Source organism: Zingiber officinale, chromosome 6A (genome assembly GCF_018446385.1).
Source record: "Zingiber officinale cultivar Zhangliang chromosome 6A, Zo_v1.1, whole genome shotgun sequence".
NCBI lineage: Eukaryota > Viridiplantae > Streptophyta > Magnoliopsida > Zingiberales > Zingiberaceae > Zingiber > Zingiber officinale.
In genome coordinates, this window is record NC_055997.1 from 103,057,421 (window position 1) to 103,065,567 (window position 8,147).

General features: G+C 36.6%; 1 pseudogene; it reads right to left on the reverse strand.

The window, feature by feature from the left end:
• Positions 1-6,345: 6,345 nt before the first annotated feature.
• LOC121994261 lies at positions 6,346-7,333 on the reverse strand (annotated as a pseudogene).
• Between the last annotated feature and the right edge of the window lie 814 nt (positions 7,334-8,147).

Sequence of the window (8,147 nt, forward strand, 5' to 3'; positions counted from 1 at the left end):
AGTTTGGTTTTCTTTAATACCTATTACTTGATATTTGTTCTATTTCGTTGCTTTACTTTTTTTTTTATTTTAAAAATAATTTTTAAAGTCGTGCATGCATGCAAAACATTTGATTTTACCTATATAAAAATATACTCGATTTCCTTTCTTTATTATACGTTGATTGTGTTATTCTTGCAATGCTGGTTTCGTATCATGTTGGATCGACAGTTGTCATTAAGGGGTATTTTTCATCGTCAGATAGTGATTTATACCTTTAGGGCATGACAAAATAAGTTTTAAAAAAAAAAGTGGAAACATCTTTTTTCTTATTTTTGTATTTGCAAGTCCCTCGAATAAGGTTACAATATTATCCGCCCCCTCTATTCAGTGACAATGATTTTATCTACTGAAAAGAGTGGATGGAATATTTTTTGAAAACCCATATGGACACGTAGATCAAGATCAAGACCGAGTTGACCCTACCAATCAACCAAGAAAGATACGTGAGCTATATTGGTGCTGAAAATATAACATTAAATCTAAAGTTTTGATGTATGACTAAAGTTAAAATTAGATTTGATAAGATCTAACAAGTTGGTGTCAAATATATAAGAGTAGGTTACTTGATAGATAGTGAAGTTTTAGTTGGGAATCAGACATTGGCTAAGTCCTAGTGGAGCTAAGCAATTAAAGTCTTGGTTGGGAACCAGACATTGGCTAAGTCCTAGTGGAGCTTGACAACTAAAGTCCAGGTTGGGAACTAGACCTGTTGGAAATCAAGCAAGAAAGTCCTAGTTGAGAATTAGGTGAATCAAGTTCAAGTAAAGTCAGTTGGGAACTGAAATCTTAGCAAACAAGTCCAAGTGAAGTTAGCTGGGAGCTGAAGACAAGACAAACAAGTCCAAGTGGAATTAGTTGAAATCTGAAACTTGACAACTCACTATAAATGGGTCAGCTAGGAGCCAAACATCTAGCCAAGTTAGTACGAGCAACTTAGAATTTTCTATCATACTCATTACGCGTAACAATTGTAGGGAAGAAAAGTTCGACAGTTCTAGGCGACGAAAAGGAGTCTAGGCGACTAGTTGTTGATAACTCTCGATGAGCGAAGTTGGAATGTCCAGGCGACAGTAGCTAAGTCGAGGTGATTGGACCGTACAAGCAACTAGAGCTACTTCCAGGAGACTGGTAGAAGACGAGATCTAACTATCAGAGCGAGATGGTCAAGATCAGATTTGACCATGCTATAGGCGACCGGAGGGCCTCCAATCGACCGGAGAACATGAACAATATTATCTATCGGATAAACATTGCAACTACATTAGCAGCTTGCAAGTGACTGGGGAGGCTCCAATCGCCCGGAGCTTACCACGTCAGCAACAAAAGGAGGTCTATATAAATGGCCTCGAGGTAGAGCTTTCAGATCAACTTTTCCATCTTGATGCTACTTGTTCTCTTTGTGCTACCGTGTTTTCTGTGTTGAGATGACAACACATTGCAACTTCATGCTTCAATTACAATCAGCAACAGTTAACGTATAATCTTTTATTTTTCTTGTGTTGTCATACTTGTGTGTTTTTGCCAATTAACACAAAAGGTGAACTGTGTTAGCTGAACTTATGGACAAGTAGCATGAACCAAACAACTCAATCAAATGCACAGGTGACGATCATAATTTTGTGTGGTCTGACTCAATCTCAACTTGTGAAAGTTGGACCATTTAAAGATGTGAAAGAGCACTCATCACCAAATCAGACTTAGAAAACTCATCAAGTTAAATCCAACATGAATGGATGCTCGACAATAGATACTCCAAACATATGACCAGGAACCAAGCGATGTTTACCTCACTCAAGCTCAAAGAAAAGGGAGAAGTTTGTTTTACAAACAACGGAAACCTAAAAGTACTCGGATCAAGTGACATAGTATTAAATTCAAAGTTATTCATTAAGAAAGTTTTATTTGTCAATTTGCTTAGCATAAGGAAGCTTTGTGACATTAGATATAAAGTAGAATTCTGGTCTAACAAATGTACTGTTAAATCTATTAATAAACCTAAATTGACCTTGTTAGGAGCTAGAAAAAATATTTATATTATTAATTTACCTTTTTCCTCGCATACTTTGTTTATTTCATGGCAAGAGGAAACTAAATTATGACATAAAGGACTAGCTCATACTCATGCTAGACATTTATTGAAAATAATTAAAAATGGGCTAGTTAGATGTTTACCAACATTAATCAAATTAAATGACTTAAATTGTGATGCATATAAAAAGGACAAACAAACTAGATAATTTTTAACTGTTTTGCTGAAGAAAAAGTAAAAATTTAAGTTTGAGAGAGTCTAAAGTGTGAATCATACATATGTTTTTTTTAATCCTATGTAGCATAGTTTTTTTTAATCTTATGTAGCATACATTTTTTTATATATTTCATGAGTATATTTTGTGTAAACTTCTAGCATTTGCACTCATTTTATCTTTTAGTTTAGATGACTATGATTTGTATTTTTTATCGATAGAAAGTGAAGATCTTAGCATTGGAGCATGCTTGGATATAACAATTTTGAGGAAACACATGGTAAAATAATTCACTGCTAGCCCGTGGAGAGTTCCACGATTGTGGATCATTCGAGAATTTAGACAAGCTCATGAAACGTCAGTCAGAACAAACATCAAGAACCATGGCCATGAATGATACTAAGCAAAGAGAGAAGAATCAAGGCAAAACAATCCATGACCACCCCATAGAAAGTTCCACGACCATGGATCATTAGGGTTAATTTTTGGTACCCTTTTATTTTGAAAAATCTATTAGGATTTAGGAAATATAAAAGGAAATAAAGGGTGGCAGTTCTAGGCATCTAGTGATAGGAGATCAAAAAGGGAAGTCGCATCCAAGAAATCAGTGAAACCAAGATATTTCGGACATCAAAGAACACATGGAGATCTACTAGAGACATCAACAAGCATTTACAATCAAGTTTTCTCTATTCCTTGATCTTAATTTCAAATTGTAGAGTGCTTTCATTGATTTCAATGGATTGTATCTTCAATGCTATAAGGTAGTTTCTTTATTCTAAGATGAGTGAGTAGCCCAATGACATATCAACTTTGTAGTTTGATGTTGTTCTCTTAATTAATGTTATGATTGTCATTCATTCAATTGTAGTATGCTCTATAGTTGCATGACATAGAAATTAAGGGATAAACTAAGAGATAGACCTTAATTTCAGAACCATATGATTGAACTCGAGATTTTTTTATCACAAAAGTAGTTCGAATTCTCTCAAAGATAAAATTGATTATCAGGGAGCTTAAAGAGTTTAGCCTGATTCAATTACCATGAAAATAAGAGTTGCATCAAGTAAACACATCGTTGTATTCCGAGAAAAAATATTCACTTTCAAGATCAATTTAACATTGTAAGAAAGGAGATTATAATGGAATTATTGATGCTAATCATGATGAAATCGAATTCCTAGAATTTGTCTAAACATTTGGTATCCTAATCAGTTCTCTACTTAGATTTCTCGATTTGATTCAGTTTCTCATTATAACTATTTCCTCACCTTTGATTTCGTCTACATAGTCTACTTTGTTCTTAATTGGGTATTCAACAACGAAGTTCTAGAGAATGATATTTATTACTTGACAAAAATTGTGTACTTGTGATTTCATACGAACACACAACACCTCGATTTTATATTATTCAAAACTCCCATTCATACTCTATTGCCTAGCGTCCTAGCATTATAGCACCACTATATTTTATCTTTCTTGGATACCTTTCAGACATAGAGACACCTCTTACAAACCTTCTCTTAGAGACAATACAAGCCAAACACAAATATACAAATTAATATTAAAAAGAAACGAAATGAATAAGTTTACACAAAAACTTGGTTTTAATCACATTGTGATGGCTTTAGGTTTCTTTGGATTTATCTCGAGAAGGTTTGGAATGAACTTCCTCTTAAAACCTCTAAGATTAGACATACAAAATCCTCCACGAAACTCCTTTATAGATTTTAGGTCATAGCTAAAACTTCTTAATAATTGACTACCAACTCCTATCAGTTAATTGCTTTAGTCAAGATCCAAACGTTGCCCTGCCCAACAACTCCATTTAGCTCCATTTAGCTCGGCATCAATTGATTGATAGTACCCATCATTTGACTAATGATGATTAGTCGAGCTTCTAAATTGACTCAGAAACTTTCTATTTGCTCCAATACTATCATCAGTTGAGTGCACCACTTGACTGATGTATTAGTCAACTACTCAGATCCATTAGTCGATTAATTACACCCAAATCCTCTTAAACTCTTGAATCATGGTTTAAGGCTTTATTAATTGACTACAACCATATATTAGTTAGCTGACATCTTTGTTTCAGCCCTACCTAAGTAGAACTCTTATCTTGTCTAGTATTCAATTGACCTTAATTTACTGGAACTCATTTGCTTAGAATTCAGTCAATCTTGATTTGTTGGGATTTCACCATTACCAAATATCTGGTCTTCCTTGACTTGTTTAGACTTTTCATCTCATATCTAACATCCAATCATTCATGACCTATTAGACCTTCTTATCTCATGTCTAATATTCAATCGGCCTCTATAACCTGTCAAGACATCAACAATGTGTTCAACAATCTTGTCCCTCCATATAACTTGTTAGGGCTTCCCCACTCATACCTGACACCTGGTCCTTCATGATTTGTCAGGATTTTGTTTGCACAAGCCTAACTACCGGTCATTCAGGATTTGTTAGGACCAACATTATCAAAGTGTTCGATTAATCATGCCCACATAGACTTCTCTAGCATCAACTCTCTATTAGACTTCTAACTGTTAAATGTTTGATCAATCATAATCCATTTAGACTTCACCTTTATCAACTTTCTACTAGACTTCTAATTGTCAAATGTTCAATTAACCATGATCCACTTGAACTTCTCTACTGTCATGTATATAGTCAACCTTGATCTACTTAAGTTTTTGCCAACTATCAACATTGAAACTCAAATCAATCTTGATCTATCTTGACTTGAAATCGATTGTACCAATAATTTCTTTCTTTTACTTGACATCTGGCTTAACCTTTAAATATATATATTGATTAATTATTAAATATTTAGTCAACCTTAATCTATTTGACGTCTTGCTCAACCATCAAACATATTAGTTAAATATCGATATCCAACTCGAAACAATTTGAACTTGATCAACTTTGACTAGAGATTGATTGTACCAAAAGTGGAGTGGCGGCGGTGGCAATGAAGCTTTGATGGATATGCTATTCAATGGTTAAGACGACATGGTTGAGCTCCTAGTGCATGCTTGTTTGAGCCACTACCAAGGTTCCTGTCGAGGATGTGCTCGGCAAGGGAGTGAACGAGGTCGTGTAATCAATGGAGAGGACGCACGAGAGAGAGAGAGAAGACGACGCTAGTGGAATTAGCATGGGGAGAGCTGCAGACATTCGTGGAATTGTCTGGGATGAAGGTGGAATCTCAAGGTAAAAGAAAGACTATATAAAAGAAATAAAGAATCGAACAGGGTGGCAGGGTTTTTTTTTTGTTGCCAAGGAGGATGCTACAAGAGAGTGTTGGCAGGATGGTATTAGGTACCAAAAACAGAGAATCAAGATGTTGTTGATGCTGTGGTTGTAGACTGAAGGAGGTAATGGAGGCAAGAGCAGGAATTAGCAAGAGAAAAACAGAAAATAAAAACTAATTAAGAGAAAATTATTAGTAAGTAAAGGATATGGAAGAGAAAAACTCGTGCTAGAGAAAAGAAAGTTGAAGTTGACGCCCCTTTCCTTGTCTTGTTGGTGGGCGATTGACAATAGCTCGGAGACAGAGAGTACTACGAGGGTAGGAATTTAGGATTTTAAAAAAGAAAGGTTTTGATCGATGTAAAAGTAATCGGAGAATATAGAACGAGAGATATAAAGAAATAAATTCTTTTATGTACTGATTATTTGCTAAAAAGGTCGCACTGATTATACACCTATTACATTATTTAATCAATAATAATAACATAATTCTAATTAATAAAATTTTATTTATTTTAACAATTAATTAATTCGATTTAACGGAGTTGTGATTTGTGACAGTCATAATATTGGATATTATATATAGTAACCAATTCACAAGTTCCACCACAAAAGTCACACAAATGAACAGATTTCTCGTACTTGAACATGACTTTATTTATCTTTAACCCCATGTAAGTAACATGGATGCATCCATATTCTTCCAGACAGCACAGGCCACACACTTTATTCTTTTTTCCTCACACTCAATAAAGTAATATTTTATTAAATATCAGGAATTCAGGATCGGCAGATTTAATCAGACACTGCTCTTAACGGCCTCGCTGTATTCACTATCAACGTCGTAGAACCTATTCCACAGCATGATGCCGCCGTAATTGGACGACGGTTGAATCTCCGGCAGCACCTGCGAGGTGAGGTCGTCCGGAGAGATGTAGCCGCTCCCGGCGGCGTCGGACGACGCCGGTAGCCCTAGGAACAGCGTGGAAGACTGGAAAACGGACGTCCACGTGTCCCATGCATCGGTGACGCCGCTGACCCCCGAGGAGTAGTCGCAGCTCGGGTTATTGTAGAATTGCACCCACACGTAGTCGAAGGTCACAGCCTGCAATGCCGGACCCAGCAACTGGTCCGGGAACGGACATTGTGGCGCCGCCGACAGGTAGACTTTTGTGCTCGCCTCGTTGCCCAGGTTTATGAGCGATTGCGCTAGATCTCCGTAGTAGTCCGACGTCCCCATCTCGATATCGAAGTCAATGCCATTGAGTACGGCGTCTCCTAGTGGGCGCGAGTCCGATTGCCCGCCGAGGTAGCTGTCCCACAGGTACTACGCCACGCTTGCCGCGTCGTCGGAAGACGAGAGCCCGTAGCTGCCGACGGCCCCACCGAGTGATAGGAACACCTTGATTATGATATACATAGACAACTTGTTAATGCCATGCAAGAATTTCAAAGCCAATTTAATTATTAACTATACAAATATGCACGCATTGAGTTATAACCTTAATGCCCTGGGATTGACACAGGTAGATTTGAGGACTGAGGGCAGCGCAGGCACCGGAAGAGGGATCGCAGTGGCCTGCGAGGTTGAGAACAGGGGTCTGCCCGTTGCCGAAAGTGGTTAGGAAGGAGAGGATGACGTATGAATAGAGCCCAGAATCGCATGTGCCCGCCAAGCTGCCCTCGTTGCCATTTTGGCCCCAATAGACAGCAATGCCGCCGGCATTGGAGAGCGTGGCGAGAGCAGAAAGGAGTGCAATGACCAGGAGACACGAGGAAGAAGCCATGGCAATCAATTGGGAGGAGAACTATACTTGATATGATCGAGGATCTTGTTATATAGAAAGAGATACGGTGATGAGTGAAGCTTAATTTTGATAGAGAATGGTAAATTAAGGGTTTAATTAAGTGCATCACAAACTAAAGATTTTGATCAAATCTTCGAAGTTGACTTTTGATTCGATCGATGAGTCATTTACTAAATCAATTAAGGCTTCCAGCACCAATGGATGCTAACTCTTCTGGGCAATGCATATATTATATTTGGTGTCCGATATCTGCGCAATAGTTTAGTAAGATATTGGACTATATTAAAGTAGACGTTCTAGATCACGTGTTATAATTTGGATAAGGACTTGACTACCTTGCTTATGGGAAGTAGTTTGCCAGGACATTTACCTGATTTATTTAATTTGGAGACTAAGGACAATATAAAATAAAATATTCAAGGGGATCCTCAATTCTAACTTGAAAATAAATCTTACAGCTATCTTTCTTGACCGATTGTTGGGATACGTAACGTAAGTAGTTCTACATGTTGAAATTAATTACAGAGTTTTACTAAATCAAGTATTTAAGCATTTCATAGAGATAAAATTGATTATTTTATCCTTATCAATCGATGGGTGTTTTGAAACAGTTAATTAATTTGATTCGGTATCAAAACGTTGGATTTTTAATTAAATCAGTCCAACTGATTTTTAAATTAGGTGATTTACTTGTTTTTTTTAAATAAAATCTATTTTAGATCAAATTGATTGATAGATCAAACTACTTCGGATTTATATAAAACTTATTTATATGTATTTATGTATCTCTCTT